The 24234-nt window shown below is 42.0% G+C and overlaps 1 long non-coding RNA gene across 1 annotated transcript in view; it reads right to left on the minus strand.

Annotated features, from left to right (window-relative positions):
* LOC134342786 (uncharacterized) overlaps nt 1-10844 on the minus strand; it is a 56760-nt gene extending 45916 nt beyond the window's left edge. The window contains exon 1 of the long non-coding RNA XR_010017094.1: nt 10806-10844. This is a non-coding gene — a long non-coding RNA (uncharacterized LOC134342786). The remainder of the gene's footprint in view (nt 1-10805) is intronic.
* Nucleotides 10845-24234: the final 13390 nt, after the last annotated feature.

Below are 24234 nucleotides of genomic sequence, written 5' to 3' on the forward strand. Positions count from 1 at the left end.
TACAGAGAAAGCAAAGCAGCTTCAATTTGTATGTCAAATTTCAGTTAATTTCTTGGTGGTGCTATGGTTGTGCTATTGTAATTTCTGCTGGTGCTATAGCACCAGCTAGCACCACCTCAGCGCCGCCCCTGTGTTTCTCTCATAAGGGTTATCTGATCTAAATGGGGGGGGGCATTGTGTTACATGAAGAGGACCCTAATTTAACAAAGAGATGACAAATGTCTTCACTCACATCATTGTGAATCATTGGAATTTTCTATCCTTGAGAGTTGCGGAGGATTGCCCCTGAGTATTTGCAGGATAAACACTGGCACATTTGAACTATAAAGGAATCAAAGAAAAGGGGAGGAGCTATAGATGGCACCAAAGGGTGACTTCTCCCAGTTTATCTGTGAAACTGCTTAAATTCCTTTCTCTAATGTCTCCTACTTCCTTTTCAAGGTGGCTGGGGTCCTATTGGAGTCTGTGATTTACAGCAATGCTCAAACTGCTGTTCTTCACGGCGGTAGTTTTCTGTTCTTAGAGCTCGCTAAGCGTTTTCGATACAGGTGTCCCCTGCTTTTTGATTGTTCACTTTACGAAACCTCACTGTTACGAAAGACCTACATTAGTTACCTGTTTTCGCTAACAGAAGGTGCTTCCACTGTTACGAAAAAAGGCAGCGCGCGCCCCGAGCAGCCGCTGTCCCCCAGATTTGGAACTGCATTCTCATCGGCATTGCTTAAACACATGCCTGTGAGCAGCCGTTAGCAAGGTGTCACATGAGGGTGCTGGGAACAGACCCAAATGCAAGACACAGACACAGAAGTACAAGGAACAGGACTTGACTGGAGAAGGGACATGACAGGATACAGGCAAGGAGCGGGGACAAGAACGCAGACTTGGGGTAGGGAAAGCGGGACCAGAACTAGGAACCATGGACTAGGAGACAAGGCTAGGACTCCGAGCCTGAGACTGGACAAGGACCCAGAACCTGGGTATTGCCTCGGGCTCGGACCCCAGAACCAGGCAAGGACATGACATAGCTTGAGGCTGGGGTCTTGGGTCTTGAGCTTGGCTTGGGATCCTGGGTCTTGAGCTTGGCTTGGGATCCTCAAGGCTTGGAGTCTTGGAGCTTGAGCTTGGCTGCAGGCTGGGGTCTTGGGTCTTGAGCTTGGCTTGGGATCCTCGAGGCTTGGGGTCTTGGGTGTTGAGCTTGGCTGCAGGCTGGGGTCTTGGGACGAGCTTGGCTCGGGATCCTCGAGGCTTGGGGTCTCGGAGCTTGGTTTGGGATCCTCGAGGCTTGGGGTCTTGGAGCTTGGCTTGGGATCCTCGAAGCTTGGGGTCTTGGAGCTTGGCTTGGGATCCTCGAGGCTTGGGTTCTTGGAGCTTGAGCTTGGCTTGGGATCCTTGAGGCTTGGGTTCTTCATCTTGAAATGCAGAGGCTGATAACTCGGATACTGGAGCTGAGAGACAGACTGGGAACTGAACATCAACGTAGAGCCGGGACTTATCCTTTGACAAGCCAGGACTCAACTTCATCTCCACACCAAGGTGGGACAGGTCTCTCCGTCAGGTAACGGCAGAACGGCCAGACTTACCCAACAAAGGCAAGGACAAGACAGGTCCCAGCCACCCACAGGGCAACGGCAAAACAGCCTGGCTTACCCCACGGAGGCGAGGACAAGACAAATCCCCTTGTAGAGCAATGGCAAAACGGCTTGGATTACCCCACAGAGGCAAGAACAAGAAGAGACAAACACCAAAGAATGACAGACAGTTCCATCTCTGCTCCGGGGAAGCTCTGAGTCTCAGTTCAGCCAGCAACCTCAGTTGGCTACAGAAACAGCCAGATCCCTACCTAGCTTGGAGTGGCTGGCAACCACTCAGCTGGCCCAGGAAACAGCCTAATCCATACCGCAAAGACCACTCCAACAAGTGGCAACAAGGCTCAATGAAGCAGTGGTCCTCCAACCAGGCCTAGAGATCACTAATCATTTCACTAGCCTTCCATCAGCAGATTGCTCCAAGGGGGACTGACAAGACAACCCAGCAGCCCACACTCAATCCCAAGGCTACTTATATTGCAAGCCCAAAGATGGGAATCAGGTGCCTTTGATTTAGACAAACAAGGGACAGCTGGAAAACCCAGAGTCCTGAGTCCATGGACTGGACCGTGAACCGGAATGCTGACTTCATGGACCGGACCATGACACAAGATGAGTTCTAAGGTATTGGAAAAGCCTGTAAGAGCTCATAAGGGTGTTACACTTAGCGTAAAACTAGACATAATTAAGCATTTCGATCATGGTGAACGAAATAAGGACAAAGTGAGTTTGGTTTGTGGAAATTGATGAAGATGATGTTGAAGAGGTTTTGGTATCCCATGACCCAGAACTGATAGAAGAGCTGATGCAACTGGAAGAGGAAAGGATAACAATCGAAACTGAATGCAGTAGCGAATAGACTGAAAGTGAAGTCGTCCAGGAACTGAATGTGAAGCAACTGCATGAGATTTTCGCTGCAATGAAAAAGTACGACTTTAATTTTGAAAGGGTACGTCGGTTTAGGGCATATTTGCAGGATGGTTTGAGTGCCTACAAAGAACTGTATGATCTAAAAATACGCGAGGCTAAGTGGTCAAGCATACTGTCATTTTTCAAGCCTTCCACATCAGCCACAGCAGACGCTGAACCTCGACCTTTGACATCGAGGCAGGCAGACATGGAAGAAGATGACCTGCCTGCCCTGATGGAAACAGACAACCCCCCAGTGTCCCACCACCCCAATCCCCGGGCTGCAGACAGATACTGATCCGTGAAGAATGCAGCTGTAGCCAGAATGCACCCAGCACACCTTTAAGAAAAAAATCTGAAATAAACAAGCTAAATAATTAGGTGCTGACCAGCACGTAAATGTCGGCCCAGATCAGAGGTGATTGCTGATTGCGTCGCCTCTGATCTGGGCCGACATTTACGTGCCAGGCGGCACCTAATTAATTAGCTTGTTTATTTTGGCTTTTTTCTTAAAGATGTGCTGGGTGCGTCCCGGCTACCGCTGCACCACTGCATTCTTCACGGATCGGTATCGGTTCGCTGCCCGGATGGTGGGGTCACTGCACCACCCCAGCCTCCGACGACTCAGCCTAACACACCATCATCAGTGTGCTCGATGTCTTCCCGATTCCCGTAAGTGATACTACACTGTACATACGTTATTTCTACTTTATATCGGCTGTGTATTTTTACATGTTATTTGGTATGATTTGGCAGCTTCATTCTTAAAGGTTACTGGAGAGTGCTTACACCGTGTTTCTGCCGAGAGCGCTTGCGCCATGTTTCTGCCGAGAGCGCTTGCGTGAGATTTTCGCTTCGGAGAACAGTGCAGCAATGATTGTGGAGAAGTATTCCTACTTTATATAGGCTGTGTATTCATCATTTCATTCCTGCTTTTACTATATGTTACTGTTATTTTAGGTTTTATGTGTTATTTGGCATGATTTGGTAGGTTATTTTTGGGTCTGCGAACGCTCACAAATTTTTCCCATATAAATTAATGGTAATTGCTTCTTTGCTTTACAACACTCCGGCTTACGAATCGTTTCATAGGAACGCTGTACCTTTGGATGGTGGGGGAAACCTGTGTCTCCAGAAGTGGCCCGCAAGACACGTGTCTTTGGAGTGCGGCCTTCTGCGGACTTGCGGATGATCTATGCCTCGCTGGTGTTGCCAACGTTACGGAGATTGGAGCTTCGAGACATCAGGTGCAGCTGTCAGAGGCCTCTGCACTCAAGCTTTCGTTCTCTCTCTCTCTTTCTCTATTGTGAGAGTGAGTTTGCTGCCAATTCTTAATTGAGTGAACTCCAAGTAAAAATGATGCTGCAGACTGTAACATCGAAACAATGAGCTGATGGTGTCCCCTCTTTCTCTGGCATGTGATAGTTTCTCTCCTTCTTTAGTGAGAGAGATTGTGAATGGTGAAAGGACCAGGTAGGGTGGATGTGGAGCAGATATTTCCTATCGTGGGGGTATCCAGAACTAGAGGGCACAGCCTCAAAATTAAGGGGAGACCCCTTAGGTAAGGGGTAAGGAGGAATTTTTAGCCAGAGAGTAGTAAATCTGTAGCATGCTCTGCCACAGATTGCGGTGGAGGCTAAGTTTATTGGTATATTTAAGGCATAAGTTGATCATTTCCTGTCAGTCGGGGCATTAAACGATATGGCGAGAAGGCGGGTGTGTGGGGCTGAGTGGGATCCAGGATCAGCCATGATGGAATGGTGGAGCAGGCTCAATGGGCTGAATTGCCTAATTCTGCTTCTATGTCTTATGGTCTTATGTCAAACTGTTGGGTGAACGTTGGTTTCTGATGGACTCCAGATCCTGGTCTCTTTGAGGTCTTTATTATTGCTTGCATGCTGGGTGTTGGGGGCTGATGCTTTTGCTGAGGCAGGTGGGGAAAGGGGAGGGGAGTGGGTTGATGCTTTGATGCTGCTTGTGCGTGGGAGGGGCTTTGGGATTCTAATGTGTTCCTGTCATTCATTCTTTGGGATTTTACTTCTGTTTTGTGGATGTCTGTGGTGAGTAAGAATTTCAGGTTGTATATTGTATACATTCTCTGATAGTAAGTGGAACCATAGCACCATTGAAGTGGTGCTGTGGTCGAGACCGGACAAACTATAAATGATGCAGCTGGACTGAGGATCAGTTGACTTATTTCTGATTTTTATGTTCTTATATATTGAAGGGAAAGATTGGTTTTTGGAATATAAAGGAATCAAGGGTTATGAGATTAGGCAGGAATGTGGTAACTGTGATCCTGTTGAATGGTAGAGCAGGCCTGAGAAGTGCTGTGGTCCATTTTTTCTTCTATTTCTCATGTTCTTCAACTATTTGTCCTATCTCTGTTATCTTCCAGCTTGATATTTTGAGTATTAAGTACTTGAGGATGTAAAACTCCCAAGAATAAAACATTTTCTGAATAGCACATTCTGGAAGATCATAGAGCATAAGACTTGGAGCAGAATTAGGATATTCAACCCATCGAGCCTGCTTTACCATTCCAGCATGGCTTATTTATTATCTCTCTCAATCCTATGGTAACCTTTGACACCCTGACTAATCAAGAAACTATCAACCTTTGCTTTAAATATACCCTATAACTTAGCCTCCATGGCCATATATGGCAATGAATTACACGTTTCACCACTCTGGCTAAATAAATTCCTCATCTCTGTGCTAAAGGGATGCCCTTCTACTCTGAGACAATGCTCCCTGGCCCTAATCTCTCCCACTAGAGGTAACATCCTCTACATGTCCACTCTACTGAGGTCTTTCAACAATCAGAATCAGAATCGGAATTGGAATCAGGTTTAATATCACCAGTATATGCTGTGAAATTTGTTGTCTTCGCAGCAGCAGTACAATGCAATCCATAATAATAGGGAAAAAATCTGAATTACATTAAGTATGTTTATATACTAGATAGTTAAATTAAATGTAATGCAAAAAATTAAAAAAATAGAAAGTAGTGACATAGAGTTCATGGGTTGAATGTCTATTCAGAAACTGGATGGCAGAGGGCAAAGCTGTTCCTGAATCACTGAGTGTGTGCGTTCAGGCTCCTGTACCTCCTCCACCATTGTTACATGTCCTGGGTGACGGGGGTCCTTAATAATTGATGCCGTCTTTTTGAGGCATCGCTCCTTGAAAATGTCCTGGATACTTTCGAGGCTAGTGCCCATGATGGAGCTGACTAAGTTTACAACTCACTGCAGCTTATTTTGATCCACGGTACATGTATAGAAATTTGTGAGTGTTATCGGTGACATACTAAATCTCCTCAGACTCTCAATGCAGTATAGTCACTGTCATGCCTTCTTTGTAGCTGTATCAATATGTTGGGTCCAGGATAAATCCTCAGAGATGTTGACACCCAAGAACTTGAAATTGCTCACTCTCACCACTTCTGATCCCTCTATGAGGACTGGTGTGCATTCCCTCATCTTACCCTTTCTGAAGTCCACAATCAGTTCTTTTGTCTTACTAACGTTGAGTGCAAGGTGTTGTTGCTGTGACACCACTCAACTAGCTGATACATCTCGCTCCTGTACGGTTTCTTACCACTATCTGAAATTCTGCCTACAATAGTTGTGTCATCAGCAAATTTATAGATGGCATTTGAGCTATGCCTAACCACACAGTCGCGGGTGTAGAGAGAGCAGGGCAGTAAGCTAAGTACACATCCCTGAGGTGTGCCAGTGTTGATTATCAGCAAGGTGGAGATATTATTTCCAATTCACACAGATTGTGGTCTTCCAGTTAGGAAGTCGAGGATCCAGTTGCAGAGGGAGGTACAGAGGCCCAGGTTTTGGAGCTTTTTGATCAGAACTGTAGGAATGATTGTGTTAAACTCTGAGATGTAGTCAGTAAACAGCATCTAGACATAAGTATTAATATTGTCCACTTGATCTAAGACAGCGTGAAGAGCCAATGAAATCACATCCATCATAAAGCTTTGATAGGTTTCAATGAGATTCATTCTTTTAAACTCCCGTGAGAACAGGCCCAGAGCCATCAAACTTTTTTATTTCTGGATCATTCTCCTGAAGCTTCTCTAGACACTCTCCAATTCCAGCACATCCTTTCTTAGATAAGGGGCCCAGACATGCTCACAATACAAGTGTGGTCTGACCAATGGCTTATAAAGCCTCAGCATTACATCTTTGCTTTTAAAGGAAGGATTGGGATACTTTGAATGGAGTATCTGTAGATCCAAGCTCAGGAATATTATCCTACCCCTTGAGTCTCATACTTTTCCTATTTTTCCACAATCCAAAAAAAAACTATCAATCTCAGCTTTGGATATACTCAGTGACTGAGCATTCACAGTCTTCTAGAGATCTGTGAAAAACTGTCAAAATCCTTTGGCAATATAACTAAATCCTATTGAAACATGGAAAGTAAGATATTTTCTGGGCCATCTGGTGACGCAATGACATCAGCGCCGGACCCGGGAGCGGAGGTTCCCAAGTATGCTTTTCATCCGTGTCAGGTTGAGTGTCGAGATCGCAACTTGACCTCGTAAAATAAAGGGAAAAATACTGCGAAAATGTCTGTGTGAGGAGTGAGGCACCACACAGTCTCTCCCTCTCACTCTCTCTCTCGCTCACTCCGCGCCTTGTAAAAAAAAGCCATGAAAAAAAGGACATCGTCATGGATTCATGCACGCACATGCAGACGCAGACGCACAGACTCGCACGCAGGCACACGCCAAAAAAAAGGAAATAAGATATTTTCATCAGAATTAAAATATACTGCACACTTCAGTTGATAGAGATAATCAGATACTTTAAGTACAAAATTCTACTTACCTACAATTGAACACCCAAACTAAATTCCTCACACAATAATAATAGGACATGGCTTAATTAAAAAGTTAAGATATTCTAACATAACAGCAGAAGAACTTGGAATTGGGCCTGTCAAGTTTGAACAGTAACATTATTATCCATAATTTCTCTCTACTTGTGTTACTTGAGTGAAAACCCATTCTGTTCAAAATGCAATAATTCAATAACTTCTCCAATATGCATGTGACAATTTAGCATTCCACGTTACTTTTCGACTTCAATGATACCTTGGCTCAGAGAAAAAGAAATGAAACTAGGCTTCAGTCATATGATAATTATGATGAGAGCGCAAACATTTTTTTCAATATATTCATCTTCAAAGCATCAATTAAGCAATTCCTTAAAGATTTTAACAATGTTCTAGTACTATTCTGAGAATTATAACTGTATAAGCATATTTTCCTATGATCTTTTGTTAGGAGAAAGAGGAGACTGATAAATGACTGTGAACCAAGTTCATGAATTCCACTTGAGTATTATTTTTATTAAACCTAGCTCAGACTGAGCTTAGTCACTTATGGTGTTAAAATCAAATTCCCAGAAAAGCTCTCAGATTACCTGGCGCTTATAGGTCCATTCAAAATGGGTTTTTAATTCCAGATATAGCTTGTCACTTGCATATCAATATGAAATTCTGGTGTATCTACATCTTTAGGATGAAGATAAAGGAGGCTTTGGGGCAAAACAAATGGTTGGAAGAACCCATTGGGTTCTGTTATAAGTACTTTTACAGTAAAGAATTGCTTGGTGCTTTAGAAAGGAATACATTGAAAAGAAACCGACTGTGCTTTCAGACCAGGATGAATCTCATATGGTTCATATTTCAGATCGAGACCCTGCAGCAACTCAGAGGTGTACACAAGAGAGAGAGGGTGAGGTGGGACAGAGGCTGGTAGGTTCTAAATGGGAACATCGAACAAAATAGGTAGATGGCACTGAGTGGGGAAAGGGAGTGGTTGGATAGAGACAGGGGATGGTAGCTGATAGGTAGGAGCCAGCTAGGTAACAGCTGAAGGGCTGATGGAATGAGGTGGAGGAAGAGGGTACAAAAAATGAGCCAAGGAGAAGAAACCCATTTGGATAGGGAATGTGGGTGGTAGGCAGATAGTACCAGGTCAGGAAAGGCGATGAATCTAGGTAATGGAAGGGGGATAGCAGCAGATGGAAACAGAGAATAGTGGGAAAGAGAAACTCGGTGAAGCGGTGGAAGTGGAAGAAGAACACATGAGGTGTGAGTTCCTGAAAGTGGAAATTTCAATGTTCATATCATTGGACTGAAGACTACCTAAACGGAATATGAGGTGATGCTCTTCAGTCTTGCTCTTGGCCTCACTGTGTCAATGGAGAAGGCAGAGGACAGACAGGTTAGTGCGAGACTGGGAAGGGGAGTTGAAATGACATGCAACTGGAAGCTAAAGATAAGCACCACAGATCGATCACAGGTGATCTGTGAAATGGTCACCTGGTCTACACTTGGGCTCACTGACGTAGAAATCACAGTGGGAGCACCAAATGCATCAGACAGTTGGAGGAATGCAGATAAATTTCTGCCTCACGTGGAAGGGCTGTTTAGGTTCCTGGGTGGTGATAAGTGACCCTTGCACTTGCAGGGGTAAGTGACTAGGGATGTGGAGGCAAGGGTGGGAATGGTTCAACGACTGTGGATTCACAGAGAGTATGGCCCCTTGTGTAACTGGTGGTGAGTGGGATCCCGTTGGAGCTGATGGAAGTGGCATTGGATGATGGGCTGGATAAAGGAGACAGGAGTAAAGGATGAAAAAACAGGGAAACTCTACTCTGTCTGTGGATGTGAGAATAGATATCCTGGATAGCAGTTAGGGAGTGCTTTGTGTCCAGTTAGTGAGAAGGTAATTATGAAATGGAACTAAAGCATTAGAACTCACAACCATTGATAATCAGTTAGATTTTATGGCGCTAATGCACCCTTTCAAATTTATGAGGTTTGATTTATTGAACTCAGTCAACTTTTGAACTCAGCTCAGTCAATCAAACTATCCATCAACCAAACTAGAATCATGCAAATTAAATTGGCAAATTGGTTTCTTGTTGTTACATGCACCGAGGAGCAGAGAACATTTGTTCTGCATACCAACCATTTCGTCACATCAGTACATTGAGGTAGTACAAGGAAAACAATAACAAAATGCAGAATGAAGTGTTATGGTTCCAGAGAAAGTGCAGCACAATAAAATGTAATACACTTATACAATAAGGTTCTTCTTATAGCAAATGTTTTGTTGAATTAAATCCCATTTTAGGTTTGTGGAGTATTATTGTGCAGTGAGGTTAAGAAGGGATAGAAAAGGAGGGAGATAGATACAAAATAGTTAACTTGCCAACATGTAACCTTCTTGAAGTATAGTCATTAATGTAATGTAGGAATATAGCCAATTTACATACTGTAGGAGTTATTGTCAGCAAGCAAATACATGACTACAAATAATATTCAATTTTAGGGAAACATTGGCCCTATTAGGAAACTGGCTGAACAGCAGGGGATAGAGAATAGGGGAATTGAATTTGCTAGAACTTAACGTGGACTAAGTATCCTGTATTCACTTAAATAATTGAAATTAAAACAGGAGATGCTGTAAATACTCAGCAAGTCAAGCAGTATCTGTGGAGGCTTAGTTAATGACTTTCCATTAGTATTGCTAATTGTGATGCAAATTAGTGGCGGCGCCAGAGATTTTTTTCTTGCTGGTGCTACAGTGGGGCTGAATTATTCACTGATGGTGCTGAGGGATGTACTGTATGGTAATATGTATTCGCAAGGCCAGACGCGTAGCGTTCAAAAGTCAGCTTCAAGCGTTATGTGCTTACTATAAATGCCTCTGTTGATTCACAAGCAACAGCAATCGATAGATCTACAAATGTAATATAGAAGTGAACTGTGACAGTGTCAACAGCATCGGAGACAACCCGGGCTACACAGAGCATAAACAAACAAACCAACAGGGCATCCGACCCACAGCGCTCAGCGTGAATCACGCACCAATCCCGCAATCAGCATCAAATGCGTGCTCTTCAACTGAAAAACACAGCACTAACCCACAATGTCCACTGCTATTCGCATTACATAGACAGACAAGGCCAAAAGATACACCGTTATTAAAGTCAAATAAGGCAAACAACAGATGCAAGGCTTCACCAGGAGTTGGACAAATTGTAATCTGACCATGCAATACCTCAATTAATTCGGCTACAGAATTTAAAACAAAAATCAGCAGAATCACTGCTTGGAAGTCTAAGCAAAACCAGGAGGCTTAATAGCAGTAAATGTAATATTTTAGGATTTGCAGGAAACATAAGGACTATGGGTATCCACCACAAAATAATAATAATAATAATCAACATTAGTCTTGGCCCAAATTTTAAAAAAATCAACTGCACTCACCATTGATGTTTTCAGAGAAGCACAATCTGTCTGTTGTTGTGATTGGTGGCGAAAGCATCAATGATTTTCTGGATGTCAAGTGCTTTGGTCCTCCGGCTGTTTATGGCCAACAGGGTCAAGTTGCTGTTCCGAGCATCGCTGCTGCTATTCCTTAGGTAGTTTTTGAGGTGCCTGAGGCAAGGGAAACTCCGTTTGCATGAAGCAGATGTCACAGGTAGAGTCAGTGATATGCAGATTAGTTTGTATAAATCTATAAATGCATCACAGTAGGGTCTCATTAGAGCTAGAAATTCTACTGTGTCATTCACTGTCTGTCCTTGCTTTTGTTTTATTTCCAGGAGACGCCGAACCTGATGTAGCTCTGCAGTCAGGTTCACTTCAGTCACTCCATAGTATTGGGCCATTGGCCAAAGACAATTCTTGTCTAGGAAGAACTCGTGTTTGGGACTCAATGCTGAGACTCTAGTCAGAACACCCCCAGTCTCAATTGAGAACCGTCTTTTCATTTCAGTCAGATGTCTGTCTATAACCGGATAGAAACAGTGCTTGCGAAGGTCATCAGAGGATGTGACAGGTGTGCATTCAGTTTGGGCCTCAACAACAAAATCATGTAGGCGACGGGGTGGCTGGTCCTGTCTCCTTTCATGTGTTCTGCTCTATATACTGGCCTTGACGCACAGGTCCCTAGCTCTTGTCTGAATTTCACTCCATGGTTCCTCTCCCCGTTTTGCTGAGAGTGCATCGATAACAGACTGAGCCAAGTCCACAGCAGATGAAAGCTCCAAATGGGGGATTGTAGGTGGTCTGGACATGAACTTGGTGACTCGGAATAAATCCTCAAACAGAGTGAGAAGTAAAGTAAACTGCTCGTCAATCAGTCCTGTTACAAATCTGGCCTTCGTTTTCCTCCGTGCATTTGGTTGACCCATAATATCCTGTCGTGTAGCTAGAATGGCAGGGAGTGATTTCCTTATAGCCCACAAAGCTGTATACTGCCATGCCCAGCGTGTATCTGACAATTTCTTCAACTCCACAGGCTGTGCAGTTGATTCCAGTTCTCTCTGTTTCTTCATGAAAAGATCGTGGGCAACAGAGTTTGAAAAGAAGTTGTAAAGCAGCTGCACAGTTTGAAAAAACTCACCCGCCCACTTGTTGTACATTGCTCACAACATCCACTAAAACAAGGTTAAGTCTGTGAGCATGGCAGTGTATATATAATGCCTGCGGGACCTCTTTCCTGAACCTCGCTTGTACCCCGTTATTGCACCTGGGCATCACTGCTGCCCCGTCATAACACTGACCTATACATGCGTGCTTATCAAGAACACACTGGGCGAATGTCTGTTCAATGCTTTTAAGAAGCGACTCTGCGTCCAACCCTTCTGCTGGAGTGAAGTGCAAGAATTCTTCAAGCGCTTTTTTTAATTCAAATACCGCACCACCACTGATATTTGCTCCTTTTTACTCAAGTCTTTACTTTCATCCACCATGATGGCAAAATGTTCAGCCTCCTTGATTTCTGCGCTTATTTGACATCTGACCATATCTGCCATAATACCCATAATTTCATTTTGGATATCGTGATGGGTGTTTTTTGCATTTCCAGGATTGTCCTCTATTTTTTTAGCTACAGTCTTATCAAACTGCCCAATTACACTGAGCAACTCAACAAAGTTTCCCCTATTGCCAGATCCATCATCCTCGCGGTGTCCTTGGTGGGCAATGCCTTGTATAGCGTAGAGACTCAACCACTGCTCTCATATACTCACGATTTTCTTGGACAATCTTTGCATGTCCTTTATCAAGCATGTCACTTTCAATTCAGACAGTCTCAGGCTGAGACACCACTGATTCCTGTGGATGAGGTCGTTTTCTCACTAAAAATCGATCCGTTTTTTATGCCGGCCAAAATATTGCATGTGCCAGGCCCATGCTAGCTTGTAAAAGCACAATGTGTGTGTGGCATCCGTTAGTCTCGCGAGACCATGGATCTGCGCCTGGATGTATACTATCAATCTCTCGCGTGAGTGAGTGAGTGACATCACCACTTTAAGTGATCTTAGATCAGCTTAACTGATCTGAGGACAGCAATGGCAAGACATCGACAATGAACGAATAAGCAGAAATGTAGAGTGGATCTGACCTTAGACCAGCACAGAGTTTATAACTTCATTGCTGCGTGGGAGCTATGGTAATTGGGGGCGCTGTTTCACTAGATCAACTGGAGAAACAAGCTGTATTCAAAACTATACAGAGAAAGCAAAGCAGCTGCAATTTGTATGTCAAATTTCAGTTAGTTTCTTGGTGGTGCTATTGTAATTTCTTCTGGTGCTATAGCACCAGCAAGCACCACCTCAGTGCCGCCCCTGTTGTAAATATAAAAAAAACAGAATTCAATTCCAAACACAAGAAATTCTGCAAGTGCTGGAGGTCCAAAGCAATACACAAAAAATGCTGGAAAAACTCAGCAGGTCAGGTAGCATCTATGGAAATGAACAGGTATTCAATGTTTTGGGCTGAGACCCATTCTGCAGGACTGTTGATATTTCGGGCAGAGACCCACTCTTAAGAAGGGTCTTGGTCTGAGACATTGACTATCTATTCATTTTCATAGATGCTGCCTGACCTGCTGAGTTCCTCCAGCATTTTCTGTGTTGCTTTAGTGTTCAATTCCAGGCAACCAGTGTTATACCTTCAGAGCTGAAACTTGCCAAGTTTGAAATTAAGATGCTGTCCCATGAGCTTATATTGGCTGACAGTGGGTTTTCGACCTAAAATGTTAGCTATGCTTATCTTCCCACAGATGTAGTCTGACCTACTGATTATTTCCAGAATTTTCTGTTTTAATTTTAACTCTTATTGGGCCTTATTGGAACAGAGATGGCAAAGTGAAGATGAAAGGAGTATTAAATGAACAGGCAACTAGAAGCCCAGTGTCACTCCTGTAGATTAAATGAAAATATTACAGGGAAGATTCTAGCATAGATAAAACAGAAGCTGATTGGCAGGAGTCAAAGAGTGGGACTAAAGGGAGCCTTTTCTGGATGGCTGCAGGTGACTAGTGGTGTTCCACAGGATTCTGTTTTGGGACCGACTCTTTTTACAATACATATGTCAATGATTAGGATGATGGAATTGATGGCTTTGTTGAAAAGTTTGCAGACGATATGAAGATAGGTGGAGGGGCAGGTAGTTTTGGGGAAGTAGAGAGGCTACAGAAGGATTTAGACAGATTAGGAGAATGGGCCCAGAAATAGCAGATGGAATACAGTGTTGGGAAATGTATGGTCATGCACTTTGGTAGAAGAAATGAAAGTGTTGACTATTTTCTAAATGGAGAAAAAATTCAAAAAACTGAGGTGCAAAGAGACTTGGAAGTACCTGTGCAGGATTCCCTAAAAGTTAATATGCAGGCTGAGTCTGTGGTGAGGAAGGTAAATGCAACTTTAGCATTTATTTCAAGAGGACTAGAATATAAAAGCAAGGATGTAATGTTGAGACTTTATAAAGCACTGGTGAGGCCTCACTTAAAACATTGTTGAGCAGTTTTAGTCCCCTTAGAAAGGATGCGCTGAAACTGGAAAGGATTCAAAGGTGGTTCACAAAATAAATTCCAGGACTGAATGGCTTGTCATATGAAGAGTGTTTGATGGCTCTGGTTCTGTATTCGCTGAAATGCAGAAGAATGAGGGGTGACCTCATTGTAACCTATCGAATGGTGAAAGGCCTTGATAGAGTGGATGTGGAGAGAAGGTTTCCTATGGTGGGAGAATCTAAGACCAGAGGACACAGCCTCAGAATAGAAGGGTATCCTTTTTGAACGAGATAAGGAGGAATTTCTTTAGCCAGTGAGTCATGTGGAATACTTTGCCACAGGCAGCTGTGGATGCCAATTTTTTAAATGTATATTTAAGGCAGAGGTTGATAGGTTATTGATTGGTCAGGGAATGAAAAGATATGGGGAGAAGGCAGGAGATTGGGACGGAGAAGAAAATTGGTTCAGCCATGACGAAATGGCAGAGGAGACTCATGGGCTAAATGGTCTAATTCTGCTCCTATATCTTAAGGTCTTATGGTCTTATTCTACAAGGTTAGTCACAAATTGTGTTTTGTTTTCCAAAATACAGAATTGAATTCTACCTTTCCAATTTGGATCCAAGCCAGCTGATGAAATGCCATTAGCTCTATAGATACTAGTTGACTTGCTGAGTATTTATAACATTTACTTATCAAATTTCAGTTGTGGTGGTGAATAGAGATGTTTAATGAGTACCAAATGCAGAATACAAAATAGGGGAATAGGAAAGAATATAGGAGGAGATCACAGATCACTGACATTTCAGTGAATGCAGAAACAAACAAAAAAACTGTTTGAATCATCATTGTTTAGGGATAGTTTTGGCAGAGGTACTGGGAGAATTCCTTAACTCTTTGAACAGTGTCGAGGGATCTTTATGTCAAGGTAAGAGTCATCAGTTTAGCATTTCATTAAAAAGACAACACTCTTTGCAGCTTGACAATGAACCGACCGTCCCAGAATCTGCTCATTCACTAATGCAAAGCCTGAAATCCATGATATAGTGACTAGAATGAGGGCTTATGTCACTGAGGTTGACACTCATAGATGAATAAACAGAGAACAGTTGCAAACATTTATAAAAGCATTAGTAGATAAAAATTACTAGGGCATATCTATCAAAATCCAATTACATAACCCGGTAATAAGTCAAAATATATTTGTACAATGATTACAGGTAGATAGGGAGGAAATGAATGTTTCTAAACTCTCCATCTGATATTAAATGGAGTTTTTTATGGGATTTACTGATGTAGCAGGTTTTCCTTTGTAATGACAATAATATATAACGTTGTGTTATATTCTGTGCTTACAGAGTCTATTTCTATTTTTCATTGTAATTCAGGTTATTGCTTTATTTATCTCGTTTTAATGCAGTCAGTTGTTTATTTCCTAACATCTAACCTCTAACTTTGTAAATTCGTGGTAGTGTGTTTGAAATTTATTCAAGGATTGTTTCCAATTACTTACAATAACAGTGCTGTACTGCAAAACATGGCCTTTGATGGTGTTTGAGCAAGAACAGAAGATAAAAAGATTTTGTTTCTCAGGGATGGAGAGGCATTGCTCTTGGCATCTTCTGAATGTGTTGGCATCCTGAACAGTGTATGGTATGCTGCACAATCTGCTGATCTATCTCAGGCCACCAGATAAAGCTTTGAGCCAATGCTTTAATTTTGACCATGCCTGGATGACCAGCATGAAGCTCCTCCCACACTTTAATTCTCAGCTTGAATGGTATAACTACTGTCAATCCCCATATAAGGCAAGTTCATCCTGGTAAAAATGGAGGATCTGGGATTTCTGCTGCACATTTCAGCCATTTTTGGTAGCCATGTAGACTTGAGACACTATGGGATCTATTTTGATTTTGATTGGACCAAACCAAACTCAAAGTCTCTTTGTCAATCTGTGTGTAACTTTTCTCTACAGCGGTAAGGGAATAGGATGCAAAGTGGGGTTTTCACTTCCATCACTCATAACATGAGACATCACTACACCTATACCATAAGGCGAGGCATGACTGGCAAACTTCACTGGACACTGTGGATCATAATGTGCGAATACAGCGTCCAACATCACCATTTCCTTTACCTTTTTGAAAGCCACCTCACACTGCTTTGTCCATTGCCATTTCTTCGTGATCTGTAGTAATGAGTTCAAGGGGTAGAGCACAGTAACTAGATTTGGCAGGATCCTGTTAAAGAAATTGACAAATCATTAAAAGGACCGTAACTGTGACGCTTCCTTTAGCCTTGCGGTATCTACCACTGTATGAATATTCTCTGCAGAGAATTCCACAGATTCACCACTCTCTGGGAAAAACAGTTTCTCCTCATCTCCGTCCTAAATCTTCTCCCCTGAATTTTGAGGCAATGTCCTCTAGTTCTAGTCTCACCAACCAATGGAAACAACTTTCCTACTTCTGTCTTATCTGCCCCTTTCAAAATTTTGTATGTTTCTGTAAGATACCCTCTCTTTCTTCTGAATTCCCATTTATACCAACTCTCTGCCTTCTATTGGTTAACCAATCCACTATCCATGCCAATACACTTCCTCCAACTCCATCCATCCGTATCTTATTTATAAGTCTCTTGTGTGGCACCTTATCAAATGCCTTCTGGAAATCCAAGTATACAACATCCACCTGTTCCCCTCTCTCCACTGCACTCATTATGTCCTCAAAGAACTCCAGTAAGTTTGTCAAACAGGACCTGCCCTTTCTGAATCTATGCTGCATCTGCCTAATGAAATCACTCCTTTCTAAAAGTTTCGCTATTTCTTCCTTAATGACAGCTTCAAGCATTTTCCCGGCTACAGATGTTAAGCTTACTGGCCTATAGTTGCCAGTCTTTTGCCTACATCATTTTTTAAAATGTGGCGTGATATTTGCTGTCTTCCAATCTGCTGGGACCTGCCCAGAGTCTAGAGAATTTTGGTAAATGATTACCAATGTGTCTACTATAACCTCCACCAATTCCCTCAACACCCTGGGATGCATCCCATCAGGACCAGGGGATTTATCTACCTTCAGGCCCTCTAGTTTTCTCATCACTATCTCTATAGTGGCAGTGATTTTATTGAGGTCCTCACCTCCCATTTCGTCCATAACATAATTCTTTGGCATATTAACCGTCTCCTCCACCATGAAGACTGACACAAAATATTCATCCAATGCCTCAGCCATTTCCTTATCACCCAATATCAATTTCCCCTTCGCGTCTTCCAAGGGACCTACATTGACTTCAGCAACCCTCTTCTGCTTTATATATTTATAAAAACTTTTGCTATCCTTTTTTATATTTTGTGCTAATTTACTTTCATACTCTATCTTCTCTTTCCTTATTTCTTGTTTAGTTGTTCTTTGTTGCTTTTTAAAGTTTTCCCAATCATCCAGTCTCCCACTACTCTTTGCGACTTTGCAATGGGAATTGCAATGGGAAGAGTATAACAGAAGGAATAGTGTTGTCTCTCTCGTTGACTTAATTCAGCATCTTAATGAATTTCAGCTGGTTTCTTTTCTTTCAAGCATCATATATAAATACTAGGAACGGGGCATGGATTGACAGTGGTGATTTCTCTGCTTAATTACTACTTTTGGTATCAGCAGGAATACAGTGCTTGTGGTTGTCCTAAGTACTCTCTGAATATTTCTATATGATTGAAGCCCACAGTACAGGTCTAATTTAGCTCCATATACTTACCTTAACTAAAGTCCACAAAGCTAACTGATTTCTTCATCTTCAAGGTTATTCCAACTCGCTATCCCTGTTGCTTTCTTTGCTGGAGATGAACGAACCATCCCACTTTGTTGCCAAACTCCATACATGCAACAGGAATCCTGTTAAATTGCATGTTAAACGAGTGTCGAGCCACAAGCCTGAGTTAATGTCAGAGATGGGAGGACCATCCCAACATGTCCCTTCTAATGAGAAGCAATCAGCCCAAGCATTGTAGAAGGCACCAACAATGCAGGGGTATCTTATCTACACAAAGTTACAGCAGTTATATAAATAGCTCAGGTTCAAATTCCAGCTTACTTATCATTCAACCATACATGAACACAGCCAAACAAAGTAACTCACGAATGGCATTAAGGAATGGGCATTAAATTCTAACAATGATTAAAAGAATAAGGAAAAGGAAAATGATAAAATACCAAAGGTTAAGTGAAAGTTCTTTATTAAACTCTTATTATATGAGAAATACATTAGATACAAGCAGAGAAGTTGAATTTGGTTTTAAATATTTGATTAAAATGACTTTTTTAGTTTATAATTTCTTCAGTTTGAACTCTTTAATGCAGTTATGTACAAAACTACTGCCACGTTACCAGATGTTGTATGGCTATACAATATCAAGTTACTATTCTGAAAGAGCAAACTTGCCCTGCCAGCTACTATAATTAGACTTATCATGTATATGTTATCGTCTAGCAATAAAACAACACCTTGGCATAATAAACCAATAGATAAAATCTCAAGAGAAGACAGGCTTGGTACCCACCTGTCACTCACAGGTTGGTTAAAATGGAATGACTCAACACGTACTGTAGAATCAAGACACCTTCACACACGCTCAGTTTTTAATCTCATAAATCATATAATTAAATAGTACAACCGTGGCTGACAAGGGAAGTCAAAGCTAGTATGAAAACAAAAGAGAGGGCATACATCAAAGCAAAAATCAGTAGGGAGATAGAGGATTGGGAAATTTTTAAAAACCTACAGAGAGCAACTAAAAGAATCATTAGAAGGGAAGAGAAGAAATATGAAAGCAAGCTAGCAAATAATATCAAAGTGGATAGCAAAAGCTTTTTCAAGTATGTAAAAAAATAAAAGAAAGATGAGAGTGGATATAGGACCGCTAGAAAATGAGGCAGGAGAAATAATAACGGGGGACAAGGAGATGGCAGATAAACTAAGTGGGTATTTTACATCAGTCTTCACTGTGGAAGACACTAGCAGTGTGCCAGATGTTATAGTGTGTGAAGGAAGAGAAGTGAGTGCAGTTACTAGGAGATGGTGCTCAAAAAACTGAAAGACCTAAAAGTACATAAGTTGCTCGGACCAGATGAACTGCACCCTAGGGTTCTGAAAGAGGTAGCGTTAGAGATTGTGGTGGCATTAGAAATGATCTTTCAAAAATCATTGGCATGGTACCAGAGGACTAGAAAATTGCAAATGCCACTCCACTCTTTAAGAAAGGAGGAAGGCAGCAGAAAGGAAATTACAGACCAGTTACCCTGACCTCAGTGGGTTGGGAAGATGTTAGAGTCAATTGTTAAGGATGAGGTGGTGGAGTACTTGGTGATACAGGACAACATAGTACAAAGTCAGCATAGTTTCCTTCAGGGAAAATACTGCCTGACAAACCTGTTGGAATTCTTTGAGGAGATTACAAGTAGGATAGATAAGGGGGGTGTAGTGGATGTCATATATTTAGACTTTTAGAAGGCCTTTGACAAGGTGCCACACATAAGGCTGCTTACCAGGTTAAGAGCCCATGGTATTACAGGAAAGTTACTAACATGGTTAGAGCATTGGCCGATTGGAAGAAGGCAGCAAATGAGAAGAAAAGGATCCTTGTCTGCTTGGCTGCCAGTGACTAGTGGTTTTCCACAGGGGTCGGTGTCAGGACCACTTCTTTTTATGCTGTATATAAATGATTTAGATGATGAAATAGATGGCTTTGTTGCTACGTTTGCGGATGAGACGAAGATTGGTGGAGGGGCAGGTAGTGTTGGGGAAACAGGTAGGATGCAGAAAGAATTAGACAGATTAGGAGAATGGGCAAGCAAGTGGCAAATGAAATATAATGTTGGAAAATGCATGGTCATGCACTTTGATAGTAGAAATAAATATGCGGGCTATTTTCTAAATGGGGAGAAAATCCAAAAACCTGAGATGCAAAGGGACTTGGGAGTCCTTGTGCAGAACACCCTAAATGTTAACTGCAGGTTGAGTCAGTGGTGAGGAAGGCAAATGCAATGTTAGCATTCATTTCAAGATGTGTGAGTGCAGAGTAGGGATGTGATGCTGAGGCTTTATAAGGCACTGGTGAGGCCTCACCTTGAGTATTGTGTACATCTTAGAAGAGATGTGCTGGCAAAAGAGAGGGTTTGGAGGAGGTTCACAAGGATGATTCCAGAAATGAAAGTGTTATCATGCAAGGAACGTTTGATGGCTCTGGGTCTGTACTCGCTGAAATTTAGAAGAATGAGGGGGGAATCTCATTGAAATCTTTCAAATGTTGAAAGGCTGAGGCAAAGTAGATGTGGAAAGGATGTTTCCCACAGCGGAATAGCCTAGGACAAGAGTGCACAGCCTCAGGATAGAGGCGCGTCCATTCAAAACAGAGGTGCGGAGAAATTTCTGTCGCAAGAGGGTGGTGAATTTGTGGAATTTGTTGCCACGTGCAGCTGTGGAGGCCAGGTCGTTGGGTGTATTTAAGGCAGAGATGAATAGGTTCTTGATTGAACATGGCATCAAAGGTTATGGGGAGAAGGCTGGAAAATGGGGTTAAGGAAGAGGAAAAAAGAATCAGCCATGATGGAATGACAGAGCAGACTCGATGGGCCAAATGGCCTAATTCTGCTCCTCTGTCTTATCATCTTATTTCAACATATAAATAATTAAAAAATATAGTAACATTCAGTGCTTTACGAATTACTTGTGGAACTCATTTGCATTTAGTATCAACATCAAGTCTTTGGAAGGATGTTTTTCATTTTCCTTGTGCAGATTCTCAATAATTCCCAACTCCCATCTTAACATCTGTATCATCTAGCTCGACTGTGAACTAATCACTGTTTTGAACATTTTTTACTGTTAACTCTTGTGAGAATTGACCGTGCATTGTAGATATATTTAGAGTGCAGAAGGTTAGATTAACTTTTTAATAATAGTTGACATAATTTTTTTTCCATAAATAGAAACTCCTGATACAGTACCTTGTAAAAGTATTCAGCCCTCAACCCTTTTATTCACATAAGTAAGTATTACATCCAGGGATTTTGATCAATTTAACCGAGAATGTTTATTTGTGAATCACCTGAGCCCAAAAAACAGGGAAAATTGTAAAGTATGGAAAACTAAAATTCAAAAACTGAAATGTCAGTAGTTCAAAAGTATTCATCCAGCCCTTTACTCAGTACTTAGTTGAACCACCTCCCAAAGCTAGTAGTCCTTTTGGATAAGTCTCTATTCGCTTTGCACAATATGATGGAGCAAGATTTGCCAATTTCTCCTTGCAAAATTGGCCAATTTCTCCTTGCAAAATTGCTCAAGCTGTGCCAGCTTAGTTGGAGAGTGGCAGTGGATAACAATCTTTAGGTCTTGCCAGAGATGTTCAATTGGGTTAAGATCTGCACTCTGACTAGGCCATTCAAGGACATTGTGCTTTGGGTCATTGTCCTGCTGAAAAACAAACTTCTTCCACATTGTAAGCTTTTTGGCAAAGGTTAGCATGTTTTTGTCTGTGATCTCTCTATATTTAGCAGCGTTCATCTTCCCATCAATCCTGACCAGATTTCCAGTCCCTGCTGCTGAAAAGCCTCCCCACAGTGTGATGCTACCTCCACCATACTTTACAGAAGGGATGGTGTTACTTGGCTGATGTGTGGTATTAGATTTACTTTTAGATTTACAAAACGTTTTACTTTAGTCTCATCTGACCACAAGTCCTTCTTCCACATCATTACAGTATCTTCTAAGTGATGCGTTGCCAGGTCTTTACAGGCAAGGACATACTTTTATTAGTGGTGTGTGTCGTCTAAATGTAATGTTGTGCATGTGAACAAAGGATTGGGGGTTGAATATATTTCATAGACCACCAGAGCACAGAAATAGGTCCTTATGATTATCTCGTCCAAGCCAAACTGTTATTCTGATCAGGTCCACCCCGGATCATAGCTCTCCATACCCCTCCCATCCATGTACTCATCCAAACTTCTCTTATATGTTGAAACTGAACCTGCATCCAGCACTTCTGCTGGCAGCTCATTCCTCACTCTGAATGAAGAAGTTTACGCTTCATGTTCCCCTTAAATCTTTCACCTTACATTCTGAACGTATGAACTCCAATTCCAGTCTCATCCAACCTGAGTGGATACTTTAGCTATACCCCTCATAATTTTGTGAATCTCCTTCAAATCTTCCCCTCCTTTTCCTATGCTCTAGAGAATAAAGTCCTAACCTATTCAACCATTCCTCTTCAGTCAGATCCTCAAGTCTCAGCAACATCCTTGTACATTTTCTCTGTATTCTTTCAATCTTGTTGATTTATTTCCAGTAGATAGTTGATCAGAACTGCACACAGTACTCTAAAATTGGCTTCACCAACATCTTGTAGAATTTCAACATAACATCAAAACTCCTGTACTTAATATTGTGACTCATGAAGACTAATGTGCCAAAATCTCTCTTTATGACCCTATTTACCTGTGATGACACTTTTTAAGAATGATGTACCTGTATTCCCAAATCTCTTTGTTCCACTGCACTAAGATTCACTGTGTATGTCCTACCTTGGTTTGTACTCCCATGGTTCAATACATCAGACTTGTCTGCAATAAATACCATCTGACATTTTTAGGTTATTTTTCCAGCTGGCCCAGACCCTGCTACAAGCCTTCCTCATTACCTACTACATTCCTAATCTTGGTGTCATTCGCAAATTTGCTTATCCAGTTTACCACATTACCACCCAAGTAATTCATATAGATGAGAAATGACAAAAGACCCAGCACCAATCACTGTGGCACTCTACTAGTCACATACCTCCAGTCGGAGAAGCAACCAATTACTACCACTCTCTGGCTTCTCCTGCTAAACCAATATTGAATCCAATTTTACTATTTTATCTTGCGACTGATTCTTCTTGACTAACCTCCCACGCGAGACTTTGTCAAGGGCTTTGCTAAAGTCCATGTAGACAATGTGCACAACCTTTCCTTCATCACCTTCCTGGAAAGCTCTTCAAAAAACTCTGTAAGATTGGTTAGACACCATGTACCACACACAAAGCCAAGTTGAGTATCTGTAATCAGACCCTACCTATCCAAATACTTATATATCCTGTCCCTAGAATATCTTCCGATAATTTACTCATGGCAGACATCAGGTTCACTGCCCTATAATTTCCTGGCCGGTTCTTGAGCCATTCATAAACAATAGAACATTAGCTATCTTCCAGACTTCTGGCACTTCATCTGTGGCTAAGGATGCTTAAAATACCTCTGACAGCACCCCTGCAATTTCTGCACTGTTCTCCCACAGGGGCTAAGGAGATACCTTGTCAGGCCCTAAGGACACTAATTTGCCTCAGGAGAGCAAACACCAGCTTTTCTGTAATCCAGATGAGATTCACAACAGATGCAAAAAAGTCCATTAAAGATCTCCCCCATATCTTTTGGCTCCATGCATAGATCTTCAAATTTTGACCCTGCTACCTTTGGGATTCTCCTTTACCTTGTCTACCAGAGTAGCTCCATGCCTTCTTTTAGCCCACCTGATTTTGCTCTTAAGTGTTTTCTTGCATTTCTTTTACCCCTCAGGCACATCATTTGCTGTCTGTACTTGCTATGCACCTCCTACTTCTTAACCAAAGTTCTCTAAACCTGTTATCAGTGCCTTTTATTCTAACAGGAACATACGGACTCTGTAATCTCAATATTTCACTTTTGAAGGCCTTCCACTTACCAAGCATCCTCTTGCCAGAAAACAGCCTGTTCCAATCCACACCTCTCTGAAGCTATCAACACTGGCCTTTCTCCAATTTTGGATTCCAACCTGAGATCTATCCTCCCCATAACTGTGTTGAAACTAATGGAGTTATGATGATCAGCTATTC

Source organism: Mobula hypostoma, chromosome 2 (genome assembly GCF_963921235.1).
Source record: "Mobula hypostoma chromosome 2, sMobHyp1.1, whole genome shotgun sequence".
Taxonomy (NCBI): domain Eukaryota; kingdom Metazoa; phylum Chordata; class Chondrichthyes; order Myliobatiformes; family Myliobatidae; genus Mobula; species Mobula hypostoma.